Below are 27,778 nucleotides of genomic sequence, written 5' to 3'. Positions count from 1 at the left end.
CATCATACTCCAGCAAAGCTACAATCTACTTGCCTTGTCTTCATTCTCAGTCTGTTTGTACCAAAATATATTTGACAGCAGCGTTAGGAACATAAGCCAAAATATGGGAATGCATAATATATACGCAAAAATATTTCAATTTTTTTACAAGTGCAAGGGCTTGCTTCTAGATAATGTTGTATTTCAAAGCAGCATCTCTTATAGTTCGGCTGAAGAATGCAATGGGTCTTTCATGCTCATCTTTTTTCTTCATTAATATAGTTGCCATAGTATGCTCCAAAGCAAATGAAAACAATATAAAATCTTGAGTGTAATCTGGGCTGATTAGAACCGAAGCTGAAGAAAGAGCCAATTTTACTAGATTGAAAGATTTTATAGCCTCTTCGGTCCATTTCACTTGGCTGTCCTTCTTAAGCATGTTTGTAATTTCTCTTAGGTGTTCAGCAAGATTAGGTACAAAGCGGCGTAAAAAATTCATCTTACCATTAAAAGATTGAATCTCCTTCTTGTTCCGGGGAAGATCAATTTGCTGAATCGCTTCTACACATGCTGGATCAATATGAATGCCATCTTTTGATATGATGTGTCCAAGTAGTTTGCCTTCATCCATGGCGAACAAGCTCTTCTTCGGATTCAGCGACACACCATATTTTCTGCACTTTTGAAAGACAGTTTTCAAATGATACATGTGTTCTTCATATGAATTAGAAAACACTGTCAAATCATCAAGGTACACCACCAAAAATACATCCTTCTCATTTGTGAAAGCCATATCCATTGCTCGCTGAAATGTGGCACCTACATTCTTCAAACCGAAAGGAATTTTAGTGTAATGAAAAGTCCCCGCAGATTGGTGAACACTGTTTTGTCTCGGTCATCTTCATGGACCAAAATTTGGTTATATCCAAAATAACCATCGAGTAGTGACATAAGAGATGCTCCAACTACACGCTGAAGTATGTGATCCATTTTTGGTAGCGGATAATTATCCTTCAATTAAACTTTGTTGAGATTCCTAAAATCAATGCACAAACGAATCTCACTTGTCTTCTTTCGTACGAGCACCAAATTAGATATCCAATCAAAAAATATGATGGGAACAATGATTCCTAATTTGTACAACCTGTTTACCTCCTTCTCAATTGATGGCAACAATTTGGATTAAGCCTTCTTAACTTATGTCTGAAAGGTTTCTGATTAGGCTTAATAGGAATTGTGTGCTGAATTATATTGGTATCATATGTCTTCAAGTCAGAATAGTCCCAAGCAAACACATTGGCAAAGGATGAAAAAAAACTGATATATTTGGCCTTTACCTTTTGTGGCAATGTTTTGGATAGATTTACCATCTTTGGATGTTCAGTTGTTCCAATATTCACCTCTTCAACTCCTTTCTCTGTTGGCTGCATTGTTGGTTAGCGGGCTACGTCATCATGATCAAAGAGTTCTTCTAAAGGTATCAAGCCTTTAGGAATCACATTATCCTTGAGCTGCAACACTTCCATTTGATTGATCTACACATCATCTTTTCCATCATCATATTCTACATCAATTGAGGTATCTTTGAACTTACCTTTGTTTTGCAGAAAATCATCAATTTCCTCATCATCTTGGAAAACTTGCCAATATCTCTGATTGTCCGGGACAGTCGGATGATGTTTCACATGGATTTCAAATTTATTACTTGAGTTCATAGGAATCTTCAAATTACTCGTTGCCTTAGCAAGTGCATCTGCAATACTATTTTGAATACGAGGCACACACGTCAAGGTATAATCTGAAAACAGCTTCAAGATGTCTAGAACAACATTTCGGTATGCCCACATCCGAGGATGCTTTGCTTGATATTCACCTTTAACTTGCTTAATCACCAATTCGGAGTCGCCATATACAACAATCCTCTTAGCATTCAGCTTTCTTAGGATTTTTAGGCCAGCAATCAAAGCTTCGTACTCAGCCTCATTGTTTGAGCAATCAAAAGCAAGCTTGTAAGAACATACCCGCACATTACTAGGCACTTTGTTCGGAGCAGAAAAAGGACTGCGTACCCAAATACCAATTCCAGCACCATCATTTCCCACTGCTCCATCGAAATCCATGGTCCATAGACCATCTTCCTCTTCTTCTAAGTGCTGAAACTCTGTTCACTGTATTTTTTTAGCTTGTTGTCCATTATCTTTTCTTGATCGTCAAATGGTATTGTCTGGTTCTTGACTTTCTTTCTTCAAAACTTCTCTGAAATTCTCTGCTATTTCTGGAATATCATCTGCTGCAACTAACTGACTATCAATCTCATTGAAACTATCTGAATACAAAACAAAAGACTCTAAATCTGTATGTACATAATTAATCGGATGATTAATGGGTTTCTCCTTGCTTGTAATCATGTATTTCATTTTTTGCTCCCGATAAAGTTTTCTCATTTGGCCAAACACAGGAATCGTTGCATAGGAGAAATCAAGTTGCATTGTTCCTTTAATCTTTTCTCCCCAAGATTTGGAAAGAAGCATTCCAAATCTAGGAGGTATATCCGCCACCACCACATCCATCAACACATTTTTAGCCAAAATCTAATCCAAACTGACCACCAAGTCTTTAATGAGCCCAATACATCTCACCCTGCTAGAATCAAATGAATAAAGATCATGGTATTTCCTAGTGATGTCCAAACCCAACTTCTCCATGACAGCCTTCGGCATAAGATTGTGGGAGGTGCCAAAATCAAACATAGCATGATGCAACACAAACTCATGCACTCTCAAACTAATATAAAAAGGAGGCACATCACTGTCTGGAGACTCACCATTCAATGCTGGTCCAAAAATTAGTTCAGGCTGATCATCTTCCACACTCACCATATCAGACATTGGATCAAAGTTCAAAATTTTAGAGACTTGACCTCTATAACTGTTGTTCCTCATCAGTTCAGTCAAAGGAATGGATACCTTCAATTTAGAAATTTCATTTTCTAAACTAAAAGCAGAAGTCTTTTCTACCTCTTTGGCTGGAACATCTTTCCTTTCAGCTTTATCTTTTGATACAATTGGTTGATTTACTCTTTCATTTGCTGGTGGAGACTTACTAGGAGTAGGATCAACAATTTCTTTTCCTTTATTTGGTACAACAGGTGGCTCATTCTTAGATGCTGGAACTTCCTTTCTCTTCTGGATTGGATTGATGGGGACATTCCTGTTTCTAAGTGAATATTGATGCTGCTGGGCGGACAAAGCATGCATATAACCTCTCTGATACTCATCCGACTCCTCTTCAAGAGCTATGTCATTTGCCAAGATAAAATCTGCATCCTGCTGTACAGCTGAACTTTCTACATACTCATCATCTTCAGTGATAAAGGTGGGCATATCATCAGGAGTAAAGAAGTGATTTTCTTCTCCTATTACATTGTCTTCATCATCAGATTCGGGACCAACAAAATTCTGCTGAAGAGGTGTCTTTACTTGTTGTTGTTGTGATGCCGATTCTTGTGCTCGCTGCTCATGTTGTTTGATCCTGAATTGAGGTTGCTGCTGGCCACGGAAATTAGGATTCCGGATCTGCGGTTCAGGCTTATCAAGTGTTAACCTTTCAATCATCTTTTCTACCTTGCGGAGCACTTGATCTGAGGTAGAAGCTTCTTCCTTTATTGAGACTCTCTTCTCAGCTTTCAATCTAGCTCTCTTGTCATTCAAATTTGCCTCAACACTAATGGCAATTTTCTGCATTTCTTCTAAGGTAGCTGGATCTCTCTCTCTTAATTGATAAGCCATGTCTGGATCAAAACTATTCGAGAACTTAAGCAAAGCTAACTTTCTAGATGGCCTCAAATCATCAGGAATTGCATTATAAACCGCATTGAATCTAATACAATAGTCTTGCACGGACTCACCTGCATTCCGCTTGATCTTGGTATATTCAGAAGTGATTTGAAGAGGATCTTTCTTTACTTCCCAGTGATCCAAGAACTGTCTTTGAAGATCTTCTAATGTGGGAATACTTCTAGCTGTCAAAGCTCTGAACCATTTTCTTACCTCACCTGCGAAAGTCTACACGAATAATCTCATGGTCACATTTTCTGCATCAATCTCATGAATCTCAAAGAAATTCGTGATTTTGTCCACATGTTGCTGAGCCGTGGTACCTTGAGGAGTGCCATCAAACAAAGGAATTTTACTCTGATAATCTGCGAGCATGTCACCCAAAACTTGAGGCAGCGCGAGAGGTGCAAACCGAGCAGCCATTGTTCTTGGTGGATTTGCAATCAGCCTTGGTGAAGTTGGGGGAGTGGGTGCAGCTGATGTGTGAGGTATGTGAGGAGGTGTATGCAAAGGTGAAGCAATTTTGGGTATTTTAGGAGTAGAAGGAGTAGACGGAGGTGATACAACTGTAGATTTTTTATCAGAAATAGTAGGCTGTGGGGGAAGGGTGGGAATGAAGGGAGGTTCGGTGGGAATTCTTGAACTAGACGCAATTGCGGATGACCCAAGGGTTGCAGAAGCAGTCTCTAAGAAATCAACAATATTAGAAGCCGTAATTGAAGTCTGGAGCTGTTTCAAAATGTAATCATCAATGGATTTATTAGCCCTTTCAGTTTCAAGATTTTGAACAAACTCAGGATTTAAGGCAGTGGAAGCGACAACACTTTCAGATTTGGTTTCAAACAGAGACAACTCAAACTGCTCATCAAATTCTTGATCCTCAAGATACTCAAAATTGACAGGACAGGACTGAGCTTTGAACACGGGAATGATGGAACTTCCTTGGCGAACGATTCTTGGAATCAGATTGGGATTTTCATAGACAGGAGGGGGATCAGGATCCGGATTTGCTCTGGTATGTCTTCTGGAAGCCAGTGTGTTATTATTTCAAGAAATCAAAGGGACATAAACAACTTGTTCAGCCTTTCAAATTCTAAACTTATCATCCAAAAGCTTAGAATTCTCAGATGTACTGGGGTGATTTACAAGTCAAGTGTCACGATTACAAGCTAGACCGGAGATTGACTGAAGCAGCGTTTATCTACTTGCGCTAATGCAAAGCAAAAGCATTTCGAAGGCTACCTGGCATAACTTTAGGCTTCGTCTGTAGCTTATAAAACAAATGACATCAACAAGCAAACCATTTTCTTCCCCAGTATGGTCGCCACTATGTTAGAGCCTAGATTTGCCTTAGGCTGAAAAGACAAGGTTCTAGGTCCACATCAAACCATGCTCAGCCTCATAGCTAGCCCTACGAGGACAGGAGAGGGCTCTCTCCGGGTCAATCTCAGCGAAAGATAATTGATGGGGCTTGAGATGACTGATTTAACAACTGATCTTAGGCTAGGTATGAAGTGCAAAGTTTTGATTTGAGTTTTTGGGGGTTTTGTTGGAAAAAAGGGACAGGCAAATTTTGGGTCCGGGGATGAGGTCAGATTTTTGCAGAGTTTAGGTGGGGGCAAGATAGGCAGTAATTTTGATGCTTTGGATTGAATGAATGGGTGGATCAGATTGGTGAGGAGCCAAGGAGGGCAAGATAGTCTCAAGAGTCCTCCTCAAACAAATGAAATAATGTAGAATTAAACAAAATATCAAGGCAGAGCATAACAGTCCAATGAATTCTACCTTAATCACTCATTTGTTCAATTGCAGAAGACAAGAGAAGGGAAAATGATATAAATCAACATCAGTGAACTTAAAAATACATAGAGAAACACACCATCAAAACATAAATCCACATGGATCCCAACAAGTGCTGCAAAACCCTGGTCTTTCCTTTGCCAAAATTGCAAAAATGAAATGTACAATGAAGTGCCAAGCAATCCCAAGTATCCAACCCTAAAAATGACTGAGAAATTACATGATATAGACAAGCCTAACTCCTTCCCATGCCTCTAGGGGTCAAGCTCATCATTCTAGGAGCTGTTTGAACCAATTCTAAACAAGGAACTGAAATCTAGGTAGTCAAACAACTTACCCCTATATGCTAGGAAACTGATTCATTCATTTAATTTTCACCTTTTAGTGAATGAATCCTCTAGAACAAGTAAAAATGTGCCAATATTACATCATGGTTATCAAATTACATCATGAAAGGTCAAGTGTAACATCAAAAATCAAAACTGGTCAAAACTGGGTGAATTTCTGAGCTGAACAGTGAAAAATAGGCAAAAATCCTCTATGCGCCGCGCCTGATTCTCTATGCGTCGTGCCACTTTGGAGCTGATTTTGAGGCACTTCCTAAAGTCCAAATTGAGCCCAAGTGTGCTTGTTGGAAATCCTTGCCTATCTAATTTCCAACCCAAGTGGAATTTCTGAATTTTGGATGTCATTTGCCCCTCCAAAACTTCAATCTCCCAAGACTACTTCCTGTGTGTCAAAATAGGGGCAGTGAGGTCATTTTTTGAGTGTTTTTGACCTCCCGAGGACTCAAAACTTGCCAAAATTTCTTGGCCATGCGCCAGCAACCATAATTTATCATGAAAAATCCAAAAACGCAAAGTTTTTTGGATTCAGATCCCTATAGCAAAAGCGAGCGCCATGTGGCGCAACGCATAGGGAGGCAAAAACCTATTTTTTAGTGCAAAAAAATTTCAAAATGCCAAAATTGCTCCAAATTTCTTGAAATTTGGGCTGGACCTTCTCCATCAAGTTTCATGCTAGGCTAAAGAGGCTTCGTCCAATATCTGAAGACGATCATGCTCCTTTTTCCTCTTTTTCTTCCTTATTGCCTTCTTTAATTTTGCCTTTAGATTCCTTATTCGTGCCTTGCAAACCTTGTTCCGTGCCATGTAGTGGAAAGCCATGTGTCTCAGCAATGCTTTGTCCCTATCGGCCTTGTCCAGCAGTTCCTCTAAGTGGATGTTGACTCTTTCGAGCCAAGACTCCTGATCATCATTAATCTCTTGCTCCAATGAAGAGAGTTCAATCCTCCTCCTTTGAGCAGCTTGACGATTCTCCCTAATGTTTTGTAATTCCATAATCGCCTGTTGATCTTCAAGTTTCTTATTCCTTTGCTCCAAGTATTTAATATTCCACTTAGCCCTCTCCAAGTTGAGGGATAAGGCTTTGATCTCTGTCTGCTGCTCCTGGATGATATCTCTAAGTTTGGCACTTTCCGGGCCCATATCTGTATCATCATCATGAATGAGAATGAAGTTGGTCTCTCGTTCACCTGAAGGCCCCTCATCCTGCATTGGCCTCTTACCTTTTTCATGTACTTGTGGTGCTGATGTCGGAAGCGAGGCCCCTTCCACACCGGGTGGAGATAACACTCGCTTCGCTGCTGCAAACAAATGTCTAGTGCCCCTCTGATATGTGATGAATACCAGCACACTAACGGTCTCATGGCACTCATACTAATGAGAAGGTCCCCCTGTCTCATGCCCAACCTTTGAAAGCCCCTGTGAAGCTCTGAAGAAATCACGGGAGATGAAATCATCCCAAGTGATGCCCTGTAATCCAAGCTGATGAACCACCAAAATCATAATAAGAGAAAAATGATAAACACTATTAAGTTGCTGCTGAGGGGTTTTGTGATGCACAAGGGTGGTCATCCTCTCTATGTTCCGGCAAATGAAATACGAAATGTTCATCATCCGTACCCTAGTGAAATGCATGAGCAACCTGATGTGATAAGAATATAAACGAGAGAATTGTCCCTCACAGCTGAAATACTTCATGATTAATTTCATTAGTGGAGCATATTCATCTTTAAGATATCGAAATGGAAACAATCTCTTGAGCTACCTCAAGAAACCAGTTTTAATATATGGCTCATAATGCTGCCAGTCAATCTTCTTCCTCTTGTTCCATGGTTCTCCAATGTTGGGTATGCCGGTTTCCAGTGAGATAGATTCTGGTGTAAGTGTGAAGGTAACACCAACCAAAGTAACCTGATCTCCATGTAAATGCAGTACAAATAGACAAGCCAACTCATGATGAATTTGAACATTAGCCACCTTCTCACAAAACGCATAACATGATTGATGCTGAAAACAGAAAATGGCTAGAGGGCAAGCTTGCAATTCAGTGAGGGTGATTGGTTCTTCTCTGATATGTCTACCTCCTCCATGAGGCTGTCGAGGTGCACGTTCCTCCATGGTTAGTCACTTTGGGTTTCCATTCCATAATCAGATGAATGACCGAATGACATGACTGTTGTACAAAATGCCTTGGAGAAAATTGATTGCTGATGTATAAAAACTGTGTTGGACTGCTCTTTTGTGATGTGTTTAACTTCTGCCACCAAGGGGAAAACAAATGAAACAAGGGACTGTTAGGAAGGGGAAAAAATAGTAAGGGATTAAGGACTATTGGGACAAATTTTGTTAGGGAAATGTAGGAGGGTTTGAGGGGTTTTATGTATAGGGTTAGGAGAGTTTTTATAGGGTTAGGGTCTGGGGTTTGGAATTTGAGAATTTGGGACAGAGAATTTGGGATAGGGGTTTGATGATTTTAGGGAGTAGGGAAACTTAGGAATGATGAAAATAAGGGAGAAATGGGATGGGGGAATGAATTTGGTGACAAACAATAAATTTGAAACCCTAAACAGCAATCTTCATGTGAGGATTTTGACATGGTAGGGTTTGAGTTATTGTTTAGGCATTCACCACATCAAACCACATAATATACACTTTAAACTTGGATGGATAAACAACAAAAGTGGAGCTAAAACTACTTAAAATCAAGAATGCATGCGGTTTTGGAAATTGGAGACTATTCTGGAACTTTTTAGGCCACTCAGCTGTATGCACCGCGCAGCTTTCCCAACGCATCGTGCCTTCCCAGTGCGCCACACCCGTTCAAAAATGCACTGCGCGATTTCTCCCTATGCGCCGCGCCTCCCCGGTGCATCGCGCCTTCTGCCCAGTGTGTCGTTCCAGCAAGTTACAGCGATTTTTTTCCCAGTTTCTCACTCGTTCACCAAAATGACTTTGAGTTGCCTCCTCTTTGTTATTGGCATGCAAATGAATTTTCAAAACTTGGAGACATGCTTTATACATTGGCTTTTCAAATTAATTTTGTCAAAAACCCATTTTTGTAATGTTTTGCAGATGACCTTTATTTCAACCTTTGTTTTGGACTTTTTTCACTGCTTTTCACTTTGTAATGAGCGAAATGACCCAAGATTGGCTTGTTTTTTGAAGGTTAGGGAGCTTCTTAGGCTAAGGAAAAGAACCAGGGTGCAGGTGAAGAAATTTACAATGAAGAGAACAAAATTTACATGATTTTGTACAAATAAAGCTGAATACTCTGTTTTTTCCTCAAAACAGAGTTTTGAGGAAAAACACATTTCGAACACTTTTTAACAAAATTTATTGGCGATAGAACATCCTCATGGCCTGCTGGTGATTATCGGACACTCTGAAGCATTTATTGACAAAACCCTAATGAAACCCTAGACCTACTTGACACTAAAACCCTAAGGACAACTTTTGCAACTTTGATGAAAAGACTGTTAAATGAAGAGCCAGCAGGTAGATAACATGAGGGGAATGAGTGACAAGGCCCTTCCGTCAGATTATGGCATGCTCCTAGTGGAATGCAGATGATCGAGCTGAATGAGACACCTAAAAATGAAATGCAATAAGAGAATTGATCTCTGACGGAGGGATGACCTGACCAACTCTAACAAGTTGTTCTACATCCTTTGATATTTATGGTTTATCATCTCACTATTTAGATACTTCTTAAGTAGTTGAGGCACTTCAACATTCACTGATGGTTATGCCAAGTCCTCGCTGTCTTGACAAGCCTCCTGAGCATGATCAAATTCATTTTCCCTCACAGTATTCTCATCTTGATCTTGTGCCTTTAATTGAAATTTAATATTTTCAAGGATTTCATGGTTTTCAAGAGGATTTCTTCAAATTTCATGATCCAATCTATGATCAGTTGCAAGTATCATACTTAGAAAGCCCTTTTTATAATAAAAAGATTCAATCTTTCCTCATGCTTTCTAAGGAGGAAAGTATATATGAAGACGCATTCAAAATAAGATTTCGAGGTTTGTTTGATTATGGTTTTCATCGAAAAGGTAAGATTGAAATTTGGTTAGAAGTAGTGGCTATGACATATTTTCTTGTTGACAGGAAATACCTTCAATTTGTTGTGGAAGTTATTCAAAATCTTATTTTTTTGTTGCACATTATTTTATATATGTTTTAATTTCTCGTATCTTTGTGTATGCAGTTCGGGAGAAGTTATAGTGGCTACATTGGAAATTTAATTACACTTGACCTTGACCTTCTAGTTTGTTAGGTTATGAGTAGGTCTAGCTACATATTGGCCTCTCTTGCACAGTCATCTGACACTCACTCTTTGTAGTATTTCTTGTGTTTTATTACTATTGTCTAACATTTTTCTTTCGGTTTAACCTTTTTTTTCTTGTCCTTCTAATTTTGTTTCCTTGTTTTGTCTTGTCTCTTCTTTTGTGTTTTATTTAATAAGACTTTGCATGAAGGATGTTCCTTTTGGCTCAAAAGGCTTGAAAGACAATGTGGAAAATTTTGAAAAGGGAAATTGTGATGATGAATGATGCTTGGTTTATCTGTAATCATCTTCTCTCTCTTGGGTTTATATCTTTTCTTCAACGATTTTTTAATGTAAAATATGATCCTTTTGTGAGGAAAGCTTTTTGTAGAACCACAATACCCATATCTATTATAGGAACTTGATTTCTAAGCTCATTGTTGTAATGTTTCAATGTTTTTCATGTTGATCCAATCAAGTAGAGAAGACAAGGGAAAATATATAGTGAGAAAACCTATATCAGAGATAAAAGAATATGCTTCTTCGAAGGGACAACCTCTTCTGCTCTCAATAATTTAGGATCCCACTTCCACCCCAGTGAAATAATAAGCATCAAAACACATTCCTATAAATATATAAAATAAATAAAGGGTGAAATAAGAGAATGGATTCCTGCGTAGAGAGGTGAAGAAAATAACTTTGCTTAGGTGCTATTCAGGCTCACTGGGAGTGAAGAAATGCTTGTGTTCCTATAGTGACTCTACCATGGTACTGTCTAGGCATGTTGGCAGTGGAGCAACACCAGAGATGAAAATTCATACTTTAATTATCCTAAACATGCCATTATTGTTGGGAAAGATACTGAGAAGGGGGGGGGGGGGGAGGTGGAGGGGTGAATTAGTATTTCTAACTCAATTCAAATTTTCAAATTCTTATTTTGATTTATGTACATTATTGTCATTAAGGAAACTAGCGTCTGTATGTGATTGTGATTAATATAAACAACGTATTCCTAGTTAGCTACTTTTCTTATATTTCATCATATGATCATCTTACAACTAGTGTGTTATTACTTCATTATTCATTCATTAAGAAGAAACCAGTGAATAACAGATAGATCATTAACAAACAAGGAACATATCAACATACATGAACACTAAGATTTTTTGTGGAAAGCCAATGTGGGAGAAAACCATCGTTGCCATTGTATTTGTATTCTTATTTTATTAAAAATGAAAATATCTTACAATCTTGTGCTGGCGCAGACTCATACTAGTATGCAAACACCCACCTACAGAAGGCTACATCCTTCTCTCACTCTCTAGCACCCACTAGAAGGGATATCCAACCCCCTAATCTTGTTTACCAAATCTTACCAGAAGGGAGATCCTACCACCTGAAAAAATTCACTGACTAATACTGGAAGGAAGCTTTGATTCCCTCTCTGAAGGATCCAACCCTCAACACCTCTTATGGACCATGTTTCATAATGTTTCATACTTGATCCACCTGACTCAACACATCAAACTTGTAGGCCACCTTTCATCATATTTTCAAACTGGACCCACTTCCATCAATAAGCTCAAACCAGGTAACAATTCATAAGCCAATCATTGAATCAAATCATCCAGTCATTGAACCAACTAAATCATCAAATCAATCATTGAATCTTAATCAACCAATGCAACTAGATCAAACCAATTCATATTAGATTACATGAATGCACAAACACTCATAAGTATACTAGATCATATACTTTTCACCACATAAACCAATTTCTATCATTGCAAACCTTGATAAAACACATGTCATAATGTATACTATACTTCTATGAAGCATACCAACGTATGTACATGATCGCTCTGAAAAAGACTTGTGTGTAGATCTCAAATTACTGATACCTAAATGTGAATAAATGTAACACTAAATCAATCACTTTATCTTATACCAAATTCATCACAAATCACTGAACCAAATACAAATCATCATATAGTAGCATCATCACTAATCAACATTCCATTCCATAACCAAATCAACCCAACCATTATTGTCAAACATATATTATTATGAAAGAGATATCATCAACAGACAACAACAAACATAACATCACTGATCAAGTGTCATCAACGAGCCATACTATAAAACCCTAGTATGTATATGTGACTTTAACAAATCATATCAATGTATGTATGTTTTTATCATACACAACGCCCACGTACAAATTTTGAACATACTTAAATCCTTTTGCAGAATATATATGAAACTATCCAAAAGATGATTCGCGTATGTATGTAATATTGTAGAGGCAAACCAACGTATATATCTGAAATCACTGAGTCAAATATTCACTACAACCACAACACATACTATGCATTCTTCACCTGCACATGTCCACATCAAAGCATTATTATCATCACATATATATCATTGTTGGATATAATCACAAACATATCAAGTAAGCATATTCATTACTATTCTTTCAGATCTATTAGATCTGAGCCTCTTCCATGCTCCTTGGTGCACACTTGTTTTAGATTAGATTGTACATTAATAACCCATAGCTTGCACACCCACCACCTCAATATCCATCTCTTTATATAATATTTTCCTTAGCCAATACCCTGGGTAAATACCTTGGTTATGTTGTAAGTATTCTTTGACGGGATCAAATATTCATTGTCGCTTCTAAATATTGTGGGCCAATACCATGGTAAAGACCCCTCCTATTCATAATACCATGGTGTGGATTAAGTATGTGACTTCTCTTCACCATACCTGCATATGTATGCGATCTTGCTTCATAGGACCCGTGTATACTTTCACACACTTTATCTTTTCCATCCATTTGTCTTTGAACTGATATTCTTTTGTTGTGATCACATGTAGCATCTACATAACGATCATGTTGACATCTCTATCAGGTAGGTTTCCATCAAGGACAACGCATTAGCCATGATGCAAACAATCTCCCCCTTTGGACTTGATGGAAACCACTTTGGTGTTTGGTCACCACCTGTAAATACCTGCAAACACATCTATAAACACACCAAGCTTCTCTTCCAATATTTTTCATCAAGAATTCTTTTCCAAACACCAATATTCTCTCTCCCTTTGACATAAAGGGCAAAGGGTTGACCAATTCCAAATGAAAACTTATTTTCCCCTATGCAAAGAGGATCACTTGTAGGGTTGATCTACTAAATATAAAAGTTGCATATTGACCATGTTCCCCCTAGCCATATGTTGAAACCTCTAAAGATATACAATAAAATCACAAGACTTTATGACTCAACCAAATATGACCTTTCCTATCACCAATGACACATGATTACATAAATCACTCAACACAGTGGGGTTACATATTACATTAATGTCCCAAGATAATGGGATTACATGACTTGACCCCAATAGCCCATACATGAATGAATGTTACAATGATTTACAACATGGATCTTTATATGACCTTTACATCAAGAGGTAGATATGATGTTTTTAACCAAAACCAAGAACCTCGATCATGAGGTAGAAATACCATGGTTGTCATCACTAATCATCATACACCATATAAGAGTCTGCAACAAGCAAATATGATTGCAGTAGCATAGATATCAACATGAGCATCCTCATCATCAATATGTAAGAGACGACAATTTAGCTCCAATATCACTAACTTGTGATGAATAATGCATTATCTCCAAACATCACCAATCAAATGAAGCAAAAACATATCAATAAACATCCTCTTAACTTCATGTAACATGATTTTTCCACATATAGGAAGATATATAATCCATAGGCAGCAATATTAATCTTTTTCTTCAAGAATCCATCAAAGACAAGGAGAACCTTCAACATCAATGGTGATCATAGCATATACTTCATCAAGTGTATCAAGTAGAACTATCACATTATAAACATATTTACCAAAATGCAACTCAAGTAATCATCCATAACGTAGTGATAACAATTTGTGTATATCTTCTCATCAATGAGACATGCCAACAACAGTGAGTAAATGAAGGACTCATCATCATCAACCAATCATAGCATAATATTGTGTAATCAAGCTCTGTTAGTAACTCATCTCCTTGATCTCATATCATCAAAGTCAACATGGTATTTGTAGGAAGAGCCACAATCCATGAATATCAAAGGAAACAGAACACCATAAACAAACCTTTCAGAGCATCAACAACATATGTGAGAACCAAGAATATCACATAGAACTGTGCAACAACATCATAACAAATTTTCACATGTATCTCATAACTTTCATCAATCAATTTCAATAAGGAACATAGCATTCACATCCTCTTCATTAAGTGTCATGTAGGATCAAATTCACTAAGTGCAACTTAATCAATATATATACAACATCCAGGATTTTAGCAACATATTTGTCTCCAGCAACATTAACTATACATGACCAATCATAATTCAATATGAAATAAGAAATGTTGTAGACATCATAATTCCAAGAATGCACTATTAGAAGCATAGAAGATGCTCCCCTTGAACCTGTTCCATCTATTCACTGTCAACTATGATCATATACAACTCATCAATTAAATAATCCATCAAACGAAACAATAACATTTTGCAACATCTCATGAACCAACATCATTTATAAGTGACATCTGAGCATCATCAAAAGACTGTAACCAATCAATGTCAGAACTAGAAACCAATAATAATTGATTAAAGCATATCAGAAACCCCCCTTGAGTATGTCCCACACTTTCTTCATTTCAGAGACACATATATGACTGTCGAGATCAAAACTCGCATGTATACATGATTTCCCTTCATAATATCCATGTACAAAAAGTAAAATTTTGAACCTCTCATGACAACAACTTCCCCTAAACATATCATACATGTTATTGTTCACTGTTATCTCATCAATGTAATCAAACCAAACTAGAGAATTATCACCACAATACTCATGCATAGCTCCCCCTAAGATCATATACTATTGATATTGTGGACCTGATGAGGTCATGTGCCCCACATTACTTCTCCAATCACAAAATTTATTGCAATGGAAACTATTTCCTTTATTATGAATATGAAAAGGAAGAGGAACCATACCTCTTGCCTAAATTCTTCTCTACTAACACATATAATTTGTCTAGATTTCTATATCCTCTTGCTATAATGTTTCCAATTTCTTCATCTATAACTTTGCATTTAGTTGATGTTAATATAATTATTCCTCCTTTGTCATCCATTTGACCTACACTTAGAATATTATTCTTCAGCACATGAACTAATAATGCATCAACTTATTTTGCATACTTCTCAAGTTTGACTCTACATTTTCCCATAACTTTTGTTGGAGCACTATTTCCAAGAATCACCTTACCATATTTGTTTTTCTAGAGAAACTCAAACTTGTATTTATCTCCACTCATGTGATGAGAGCATTCGCTATATATGTACCATTATTATTCATCTTCAAATGAGAAAATAGCAAGACCACACCTTGTTTATTCTTCTTCTTTCCGCTTATTATGAGAAGTGTCAGTGCACCCATATTTCTGATATATTTTCGTAACAATATTCTTATCTAATTATTTTCCATGTTGTTTGTGGAGGTTCATTGGCTTGTGTTGGTGTTCAATTTGTCATGGTAACTAAGGAAATCCTAAGACCACATCACTGAGGATCCTAGATCCTCCCACTCTAGGTGATAAGGGCTAGCCTCTTTTTCACCACACGAGGTAATCCATGGTGATAATCAAAATTGAATAGTCGTTGTAGAATAATGTAAATTAAATAGATTTTCTAATTAACAAATCAATAGACCAGATTATAGAATAAAGATTATTTTAAATAAATAATAGTTTTTAGGAAATAGAGGTGGTAGGCATATAACGTGTGAAAAGTTATTAAGCTTCTCACTAAATGAGGTTCAAATTAATATATCATATTTCTCACAAAACATAAGGGTTAGTAAAAGTTAAAAATAAAAATAAAATGAAAAGACAAAATTTAGGAAAAACTGGTATAAATGCATTAAATAGAAATGATGCTTCTAGCTATATGTGATTGAAGATCTGTGATGGTTAAGTGATAACTTTAGAATGAACCAATGGTTCAGGGCTTAACTCATTGTGTGTTTTAGAATGACTGTGATTTAGTTTCAGGGTTCAATGTTTTGATATTTGTACGCAGGTATGCTTCAAGGAAGTTGCGTATACATGTAGGTTTGCTACATTAAAGTAACATATATATTGTGATATTTTATTGATCAATGTTTTTAGTTGATTCAGTGAGTTGTTGTAGTGTTTGGTTTTATTGATATAACTGCTTTGGTTGTTTGAGAATAAGTTGATTTATTTGGGTCTTAGTTGGTTCAGTCATTGGTTGATTCAGTTGGTTCTATGATTGAGTGATTTGTTGCAGTGATCAGTTTCAATTTTGATAATTTATATTGGGCTTAAATGATGGTAGTGGGTCTAGTCTAAAAATTTGATGAAAAGTGGCCTACAAGTTGTAATGTTTTGTAGCAAGTGGATCCAATGTGAAAATTTATGAAACGTGTTCCACAGAAGTGTTGAGGGTTGGAGTCTTTAGTGAGGAAGTCAAAGCTTCCTTCTAGTGGTAGTTGGTAAATCAAATCAGGGGGTTGGAGCTCCCTTCTGGTGGGTGTCGGTAAATCAGATCAGGGGGTTGGAGCTCCCTTCTAGTGGGTGATGGAGAATGAGAGAAGGTCGAAACCTTTTGCAGGTGGGTGCCTATATGCTGGTATGGGTCTGCACCAGTAAAATATTGTAATATGTTTTCTTTATAATATAAGATGAAGACATAGATGACAACAACTGTGGTTTTTTTCCCACACTGGGTTTCCACCTAAAAATCCTAGTGTTAATGTGTGTTGATGTGTTGATGTGTTGCTTATGTGTGATGGTTTATTCAGTTCTTACTACACATGGTTATTGATTAATTAATGCCTCTTGAAGTACTGATGCACTAGTTTAAGTAAAAAATATGTCAAATTAACTCAAAAATAAGCTAACTAGATATACACTAGTTGTCTTCATAACAGTCGCGTACATACGCAGGTTTATTTCAATAAAGTTGCGTACATAAATGTAAATAAGAAAAGAAAAGTTCAAGTGGTTTTAAAATATTGATTCACACCCCCCCCCAAGTATTTTTCCCAACACTATGATCTCGCTCAACCAATTATAATGGTCATGTATTATTAAGAGGGCCAATGGGATTTGAACCCACCTGGCCGGCTAGGCAGCCCTCCAATGGAAAGCATTAACTTCCAACCACTAAACTACAATTCAAATTAAACAAAAAATACCATATTACTAAAATGGCTTGGCAAGTATGTAACCCAGGACTAGCCAAACCAAATTTTACCTTGCCAACTAGTTCACCCAATGACCATTGTTGGGAATTCCACCCAACAATTTATTTAAAACATGAACTATCTCATTCAACAGTGGAATAGAGCTGACAGAGCAACCACGAGTGGGAGGCGCACATAACCTAGCCCAAGCGGGGCATGATTTTTGAGATGAGAATATTCCAAGGGAATATTACCTAGAATATTCCAAAGAATATTCCTCATGCATAATCTTTGAGGAATCTTGTAGATTCCCTAGGGGCATATTTTTTACAGTGTTAGAAACATGTCAAGTTCATACTCATTTGAACTAGTTTTTCACTAGGAGTTTGATGGTGTAGTCCATTTCTTCATTTAAGTAGAAGATTATTCTCCTGTGTCCAAAAGAGAATCTTTTGAGGAATCTAAAAGATTCCCAAGGATGTCAAATTTGACCAAGACATAAAGAGGTCATGTTTATACTCAAATTTCATGATTTTTCGCGAGGAACATGATGGCGTATTCCATTTATTTATCCAAGTAACCAATTTTTAGGTTTTCCTCAAACTTGGAGGTACAAAGTGTATTTTTTTCTTATGTGTTCATTTAATTTCTTCCAAGACTATGATGTGAATCTGGTCAGTAGATTCAAGAGGTCCATTTTTATGCCATTGTATGGGAGGGGTCCATTTATGCCACCTTATGTGACAGGATCATTGTATACCACTTTATGTGAGAGATTTTTCCTTTGTCATGTTGAAGGAAAACGACTTGTGAGTGAGATTTCTCTGGAGGAGAACGTCTCTTAGGAGAGACATGCCATTCTAGATCAAGAGTTTCATGGTTGTATTGACAAAGATTGCATCATGTACTCATCATTCATTTATAGATATTGAGGAAGAAACCTCCCCACTCTTGACCCAGGGCCCGAAGATGTATTCCACATTGGACAAACTATGTTATCATATCGTCTATTATGTGTGCTTCATGATGATTTCTTCTTGTTTCATGTTGATGGTCTCCTGAAGTGTTTTTTAGAATGTATTTCTCAATATTTCACATGAAAATGCGTCAACAAAGGTCTTGCATAATGGATATTTTTGTTTGAAATCATTCATGAAAATTTCCCGAATCAAGTGGTATTAAAGTGGTCTGACCATTTTTCCAAGATTGTGAATGTCATCATGGACGAGATTGAATGTGTAACAATAATGGAAATGGATAATAACCAAGATATTTATGAGGCCTTCTACTAGATGGAAAACATGGTAGATATATTGTTTGCATATTATGAGGATAAAATGGAAAAAGAGGAACAAGAGAAATAGAGAGAAGAGGATGATGCTCCATCTCCATCATTGGGTGAATATTCTTCTTCTACATATTCTTCTCATCATTTAAATGAAAATATCAGCAAGAGCCTTCGAGTGATAATTTTGAATTGAGGATACTTCTATAAGAATTAGAAAAGGAGAAGCAGAGATTACAACTTAATTACAAGCCATATAAGAGGCCTTGGAAACGTTGAAGTGAAAAGAAGGCTTAGCAAAGCCATCATCACCTACTTCAAGATCAACAGTTGAGGTAAACAGTGTTGGAAGTTCTTCAGTTTCATTTACACATGATGATGATGATTTGGGTTCTTTTGAAAAGAATATTACAGGAATTGGTTTGATATTAATGAAGGATATGGGATATGGAGGCAAGGGCCTAGGAGCTAATGGCCAAGGCACTGTGAATCCCATCCAAGTGGTGGAATTACCTCGATTTCCAGGATTGAGATACATTGAAGGATAATGTTCGAAGGCAGAAAAAGATTCCAAGCCATTGTGAAAATCATCGAGGAAAGAGGATGCTAAGAGCATGGGGACTTCATTGGGGGGACCAATACCATACCACATGGTTTCATATTGGTGATATATATTGATGTGAAAATGACATAATATATTGCGCATATATTAGGGGATAAATGGTTTTTATATTGGAAGGTATAAAAAAATGAGCTCAAAATTAATGAAAAATATAAAGGGGTATAAAAAATGTTAATGAAAAAATGGATACCGACAATATCTAGTGAAAGTAGATGTTTTTAAATTGGGAAGGTATATTGGTTTTGTATTGGTACGGGTTAAGTAATGTGATTTTTAGAGGTATTTTCCAATATGTATCCAAATTAGGGGTATTGTTTAGTATGTCATAAATGCACATGATATGTCAAAGGCTCAATGACTAAATCCCCCATGCTTGAGAGAATATTCCCATGATAGTGAACATTGCACAAGAAGAGAAAAGGAAAGTACTTATCACCAAATTTGTACCATAGATAACCAAGCAAGGTATAAAATGTCTCGGCATTCTAATGTTCCTTTTGATTATAAAAAGATTGATAATTATGTGCAAAATTTATGGCATAGAAAACCATGTACTTTTTGTGCCTTGTATAACCATGTTGTTTCCAAGTGTTAGAAAATAATGGTAGTAAGGAAGAGGGCAAGGCATGAAAACCGTTCTCCACATTAGTGTGGAAGGAAGGTCAGGAAAGTTTTGAGGAAGAATAATTCTTTTAGCCATTACAACAAGGGTGGACATTAGAGCGCCACATGTTTGGAGCTCCATCCAAAGAAGGACCAGAAAGAATATGTAAAGGAACCAATGAATGAAGTTGATCAACAAGAGAAGCAACTATGAGAAGAAGACCCATTAACCTAGTTGGATAAGAAATGGGGATTTATAAGTAGTTGAGTGTGGCCACATTTTGTAAATCACATGTTGATAGATATTTGTAGAAGTGGTCAAGTGTTTGCCACCACTTATGAAAGAAAAATTATGATATTTTTGGCCTTTTAGTTGATAGCTTGGGATATGGTTTCTAATATGATTTTGATATAAAATTGACCATGAGTATCCTATAAAATCTTAGCAAGTATGGGGTTTTCTTGGCTTATGTTTGGTCTTCTAAAAGAATATGTATTTTGCAAGTTGTACTGCAGGTGTTGGTTGATCACTTATGGCTCCAAAGTACAAAGGTGAAGGAGAAGGAAGTGTGACTTGTTAGGGAACTTGTTATGCAGATGAGGGAGTACAACAGACTACACATTATGTTTATGCTTTTGGAGTACCAAAAGCTCCTCAATGGGGAGGAATGATCCAGGTGGCTACAGAAAGGTTCAAAAATTAAAATATTCAGATTTCATCAAAACAAGGACCAAAATATAGAGCTAGTCATCATGATTCTTATGGTTCAGATGACACTCAAAACTAACTTTGTATTTGTAAGTTATTTGCAGTCAAATTTCAGGTCAAAAAGACTATTACTTTTGTTTCCAGATAAATTTGGAGCTCAACTAAATATGGTGAATCAGATAAATCTAACATAATCTTCTAAATTTGATAGCCACTAACTAAGTGACAATTTGGCACTTATCGGTGGTTGGAATTTGTCAAATTTTTTCCTATTTAATTTGTTTGGTAATCCCAAAAAAGATAGAAGATAGTTTTTAACATTTTGTTTAAATAATAATAATAATAATAATATTAAAGGGTAGTGGGGGCCCATTGGTGACCTAAGACCCCTCCCAACTAGTTATAATGGCCATGTATTATTAATAGGGCTGGTGGGATTTGAACCCTCTTGGTCGACCGGCCGACCTGCCTAATGGGTGACCCTTTGATGGAAAGTGTTAACTTCCAACAACTAAATTTCAATTCAAATTAAAACAAAAAAAACCATATGAAAAAAATGGATCAGTGGGTATGGAACCCAAGACTGACCAAACCAAATATTACCTTGCCAATTGGTTTGTCAAACGTTAGTCATTGGGAATTTTGCCCAGTAATTTAATTAAAACTCAAACTATCTGGTTCGATGGGGAACAGAGCTAACAGAGGAACCATGAGTGGGAGTTGTCTATAATGCAACCTAGGTGGGGCACAATTTTCGAGATGAGAATATTCAGGGGAATATTCCCTTGGATATTCCTCATTTAAAATCTTTGAGGAATCTTAGAGATTCCCTAGGGAAGATTTTTGACAGTGGCAGAAACATGTTGTATTTATACTCTTTTGAATTGGTTTTTTGCCAGGAGTCTGATGGTGAATTCCATTTCCTCCTCTGAGTAGTAGATTATTCACCTATTTCCAGAAGAGAATCTTACGAGGAATCTAAATGATTCTCGGGGAGCCTATATTTGTCCGAGAAAAAAAGGGGTTGTGTCTATACTCAGATTTCATTAGTTTTCACAAGAAACTTGATGGTGCAAGTTGTTTCTTCATCTGAGTAGCTTATTTTTAGGTCATCCTCAGACTTTGAGGTATAAGGTGTATTTTTTATTATGTTTTCATTTGATTTTTGCTAAGACTATGATGTGAATCTAATCAATATATTCAAGAGGTCCATTTTTATGCCGTTATATGGGAGGGGTCCATTTGTACCACCTTGTATGAGAGGATCATTGCATGCCACATTATGTGAGATATTGTTCATTTTCAATGTTGAAGGAGACCTACTTGTGAGTGAGAGTTCTCTGGAGGAGAATGTCTCTTAGGAGAAACATGCCACTCTAGATCAAGAGTTTCATCCTTGTATTGACAAAGATTACATCTTGTACTCATCACAAATTTGTAGAGACTAAACATTGAAAAACATTTCTTCGACTCCTTGTCTATATGAAAGAAAATGATTCATCCTGCTCCTTCTCCGAAGTAGAAATCGTCGTTGAGCCAGTCAGATAACTACCTACCTGCATAGGCGTTCATGAAATCAAGGAGAAAGGAATTAGCCATCGCGAGATGGACAAGCTGGACGAGTAAGAAAGTTATGAATCCCATTCCTTACACCCATGTTATCTGCTGCAGGGTCTTTCCGTCCACCATAGATAAGAGGACTCACTGGAATAGGACTGGCCATGGGCTAGCCATTGCTCTGCATGATACTCATTATGTGGTTGCACATTCCCATTATGTACTAATCAACCTACCCACTCTTTACCTAGGGCCCAAAGGCATAGTCCACACTAGGAAAACTCCATTATCGTATCATCTGTTATGTGTGCTTCTTGATGATTTCTTCTTGTTTCATGTTGATAGTTTGATGAAGTGTTGTTTAGAATGTATTTGTTATGATTTCACATGCAAATTCATTAGGGAAAGGTCATGCATAATGGACATTTTTGTTTGAAAGCATTCACAAAAATTTCCCAAATCACCAACCATGTTTCAAACAAATACTTTTCCAAATTGTAATAATTAGAACAATATTTTCATTGGTTTGTTAAAACTTGCATCAGATGCCACTAAAACCAAGGAAGAGACAAAGAGATCTTGGGTTTCCATATCCCATGATATTCATATTGTTGATGATAAATTCAGATAACACATACCCAAAATCCAATATGACTGAATATTTTAATCAATACATGCTTACTCCTCTGCACCCATCACAATCTCTACATTCAACTCCTATGACTCCTCACCAATCGAGATCCTCCCATAAAACTTTTGAAACTACACGACAATTTGGTTGGTTGAGAGGAAAATATCCTAAATATGACTCCTTATCAGTTGTAAGGGGAAGGAAGAAAACTATTGAAAATACCAAAGTGTTATAGACATTTTTGGGCACTGCAACCCCAAGCATAAATGTCCATAAACTAAGGGCTCCTAAGTCCCTAAAGGTGTTGTTCCAACCCCTAAAAGAACAAGGTCAACTAATTACAACTCCTCCCAGAAGTTCTCCATGAGAAACTACTCAGAACTGGTCAAAACCGGACCATTTCGCCTGCTCCATAGGCAAAGTGCGTTGCATCCCACCTAAATACACACAGTAGGTGCGTTGCATTTCAAATAGCCCTTCTATGGGGTGCGATGGGCGAGAAGGGACAAATGGCAGGGTCAATCCACAAGGTGCAGAAGCATGCAATCTTCCATAAACTTCTTCAGTGACACTTACCTATATGAATTCGACCAGGGATGAGTAAGAGATCATCAATCTCCAAGTGGAATCAAGAACTATCAGAGGGAAGACACTAATCAAATTACAAGCTGACTCATCTCCCTTGCAGACATCCATATATGGATCCCTCATCCCAGAGATCTAGAGGCTAGAATTTTGCATCTAGTAAGGAATTGTTGTTGGTTTCTTGAGGCAACATCATAGTGTTGGGTGATCTAAGCTTTTCATGAGGTGAAGAAGGGGCTTACTTGCTGAGAGGATGATGCTAGGTCAGAACAATTGGTTGTAACTCTCTTGGCTCTTTCTTGATTATCAATAAAGCTATTCAAGTTTTCCTCCATACTCTTGTGTGATTTATGTTTTATGCATTTGTATGGTCAATTTACATCTGATCCTAAATTGTTTATGATAATAGATCTATGTTCTCGTATAGTGTTATGCTGCTTTGATTCTATAGGTACTCTGTGAAGCTGGGTATACAAGAAATCAAGTAGCAAAGGACTATCAGAAGAGAGAGGAATCGAGCAAGGAACCAAGCGCAAGACAGAGGTTGGTCTCCTTTATTCTTCTCTCATCTATCTCTCATAAAGGAAAACGAAAGTAGTTTTACTTTGTTTGTTTCTAAGGTAGCTACCAGCCTTAGTGGGATTAGCAGTTCTACATAGACACTATTCCCGGTAACAAAATGGCGACTCCACTAGGGAGCGAGTAGATTGTTTGTTCATCTACATTTGTTTACTTTATAAACTTACAGACGGAGCCTGAAGTCAATCCAGCTAGCCTTCGAACTGCATTTGCTATGCAAGTGCAAAGTAGATCAACGTTGCTTCAGTCAATCTTCGGGTTTTATTTATGATTTAAACAATTGATTTACAAGCTCTCTAATTGCCCTTGTGGTGGCTCTAGTAACCTCCTTAGATCTACCCCTGTGATTGATTTACTGATTACCACTTGCTCGGCCAAAATCCCTGAACTGAACTGAAAATTGTGACCCGGAACCCAATCAAAGTCTCATCCCTGGTCCAGCACATTGTCTGTTCTATGAATCTCAAATTCAGCGCACTTCCCGAGTGTAGTAGGTGCGCTGCATTTCAGATTCACTGTGTTACAGGTGCGCTGATCAGACTAGACATTGTTCCTAAATTTTGGTTTCTGTGTTCACTCTTTTCAGATCTATTCAAGAGTTTTGCTGCCTGTAGTCAGTACACCTCTGTTTGAAACCCCTTTCCTTGTTGTTATTCCGCCTCCATTGTGCAAAGAACTGTAAATGTTTTTATGTATTTTTTGAGTCATTTTCAGTTCTCCTTTACAAAGAAGTAACGTAATTGTACTGTCGTTTCTTGATTTGAGAGTGTCGCAAGTGTTGTTTTCAGTCATAGAAGAGAGTCTGATTGCTCTTGATAGTCGATTACCCTGTTACTCTTGTATTTGATCTGAATTGGTAGTTTTTCTAGTGTCGAAAGCAGGTTTTCAATTCCAAATCGCAAAGTATTGTCATTGTCTTCATTTTGATTTTGAAAAGAAACTTGTTAGTAATTGTCGCTTTGAAAAATAATTCAGATTTGCGCATTAGCTTTCTTTTTATCATTCACATATTAAGAAGGCTGAAAACAAATACATGCATGTGCATTTGCATTTAGACTGTTTGATTGGTTTGATTTAGGACAATGCATATAGTGTGTGCTCTTTGCTCTTTGTTGAAAGAATACTGTCTCTCTTTCCTTAGTAGTTAGGATTTTCATTGCACAAAGAAGATAAAACGACTATTTATCATCTTAGATTGCATTTTAGGAATTGTACATCTACATCACGCGGTGAACCTGAAAGGCAAATTTCTTAAGCAAGATCAACTATAAAATAAATTTAATGAATCTAACAACGCTTTGGAACCTAACGCACAACATCTAGAAGTCTAGGCTAGAGACGTATTCCAGCATCATAAAGCCTGGTAACTGTTGTTTTCACTGTTGGTTGGGTGATTCCTCCACTTTGAGACGATAAGTTCCAGTACAGACTTGTGCTCCCACGTATCGTCGAGTATATTTTGAGAGACCACAATAGGCTTAATCCTTTATCCATAGGAAACCATGTCTGCCGCCCTATCGATCGCAATGCACTGAACATAGCATTCGGGAAGATTGACTACCGTACCGTAAAAAGCATTCTGTAGTTTTGCTATTGGTTTGGTAATCCCTCTGTCTAGATTTCCAGAGCAGTCCCTTTCGTTCCTTTTCAGACTCCTTAACGGGAAAGGTCCATCTGAGCACTTGTCACTTCAGGCTCATTAAAAATCGAAGGCGAATAGAGTCATCTTTTGTTTTTTCTCGACTCTTTAAAATTGAAAAAACAAGTTGTGTCAAAGCATCTAAAATTCATCTAATTCGGAAACATACTTCCCTTTGATTTCTAGTTGATCGAGTAATCCGTAATCGTGGAAGAAAGTCAATTGAAACCCCATCGTTCGCGGAGGCTTACGAGTCAACCGTCTTTGTCTCCGGAATCGAAACTATTACGGACAAAGCGAACTCGTTTAACCGGTTCCAAATCCCCTGGTAAAGTTAGAACAAGTGTTCCAACACCATCGGAGACTCCGGTTACTCCAAAAATTTCTGGTATCCCTGCCTTTACAGAAGAAGTTCAGCAGCCACCGAAGGATAGTAGCACTGATCCTAGTCTGAGGGTAAACACTTGTATTACTGAACCAGTTCCATCTATAGCTGATTCAGAAGGTGTTATTCCCCAAACATCTGTCACTGCAGATTCTATACCTTCTTCGGCACCAGAAATATTTTACGGACCTGACGGTCTACCTCTTCCACCTGGTCTAATTGCTATAGAAGAGATTGTGGAGGATCCTACATCTAGTACTCCATCGCAATTTGGAGTCGGGATCACTCTGTATCCTTCTTCTTCTTTAGAAATTAGTCTACCACCATCGGAAGCTCCTGTAGAATCGCTAGGCAATCTTTTGGATAGAATAGAAATGTCTGAACAACCGTCAACATCTAGGACTGTGTCATCTGACACAGCGACGACAGAACTTCCTGTTGTCACTCTAACGATGTTTGCTGGTATACCATCTCTCCCAACTAGCTCTCAATCACTAGAAGGGGCCCACTCAGGGGCTATTTCGACAGTATGGTCCGTTCCTGTTTGTTCATCCGGAATAGTATCCGGAAACTCTTATGTTGAGTCTCAACAAATTGATCCTTCAGGGTGTCAATTTGGGCAGTCCGGTCCTCAAGGGCAAACAATTCCTTTAAGTACCAGATTACATCCTTATGGGGGGCAATATACCCTTTCATTGTCTCATCCGGGAGGACAACCATACGGAGTTCACAACAAAATTCAGGTTATGCTGGAATTACATCTAGCAGTTGGGTGTCGATACTGCCTCAACAACCAAGAGTTGTATATTCAATGCAACAATGTTTACCTATGTCAAATATACCAACTATGCCAGCTATTGTGACGGTGTCGCAAGTACAAGCGCTTCCTGTTGTATGCCAACCTCAGGTTTCTCATGTTGTAATGCAACAGCCTCTTGACCCTGCGACTCAACCACAATCGTCGACTGGTGGAATGACACAGGCCCAAACGGGTACGATTACCCCTCATCTTGGTCAAACAGTTAGTATCGGGCAACAGCACATGGCTTCACAACCATGGCTGGCGCAATACCAACAACCGCAATTCCAATAGGTATACCAAGGGTCTGAGCAACAAATCTTTGCAAATAGTGGGCAATCGTATATTCAAAACGGTCAAAATCAACCATTCTATAATGGTTATGCCCATCAACCTTACCAAAGTTACCAGCATCAAATGCATTATGCTGGTATGCAAAGACCAACTACTCAGGCGATCCCATCTTATCCTGGGTATGCTTCACCTAACCTAAACCAACAGTTACCCTTCGTGGCGACTTTAGAGTTACCGGATCTAAATCGGTTAACAAACGATCCAATCGCCTACACCCCTTGGTGGCCAGTGATTCCACATAAACTTCCGTCAGATATTCCTAAATTTAATGGAAATCCAGGTGAAGACCCATCGAATCATGTGATGACCTTTCATCTGTGGTGCTCATCAAACACCCTAAATGATGATTCGATTAGGCTTCGCCTTTTTCAGAGGACGTTAACTGGTCTGGAAACAAAATGGCATATCGAATTGCCCAAAGCTTCGTTTGACAACTTCAGTACCCTAGCCACAACCTTTTTAACCCATTTTCAGTTACCGATAAGGTACGAAACG

The sequence above is a fragment of the Pinus tabuliformis genome, chromosome 1_2, assembly GCF_031772625.1.
Source record: "Pinus tabuliformis cultivar Carrire ecotype Pingquan chromosome 1_2, CPIR1, whole genome shotgun sequence".
Classification (NCBI taxonomy): domain Eukaryota; kingdom Viridiplantae; phylum Streptophyta; class Pinopsida; order Pinales; family Pinaceae; genus Pinus; species Pinus tabuliformis.
The sequence above is the reverse complement of the archived record's forward strand: the minus strand, read 5'-3'. Positions refer to the sequence as shown.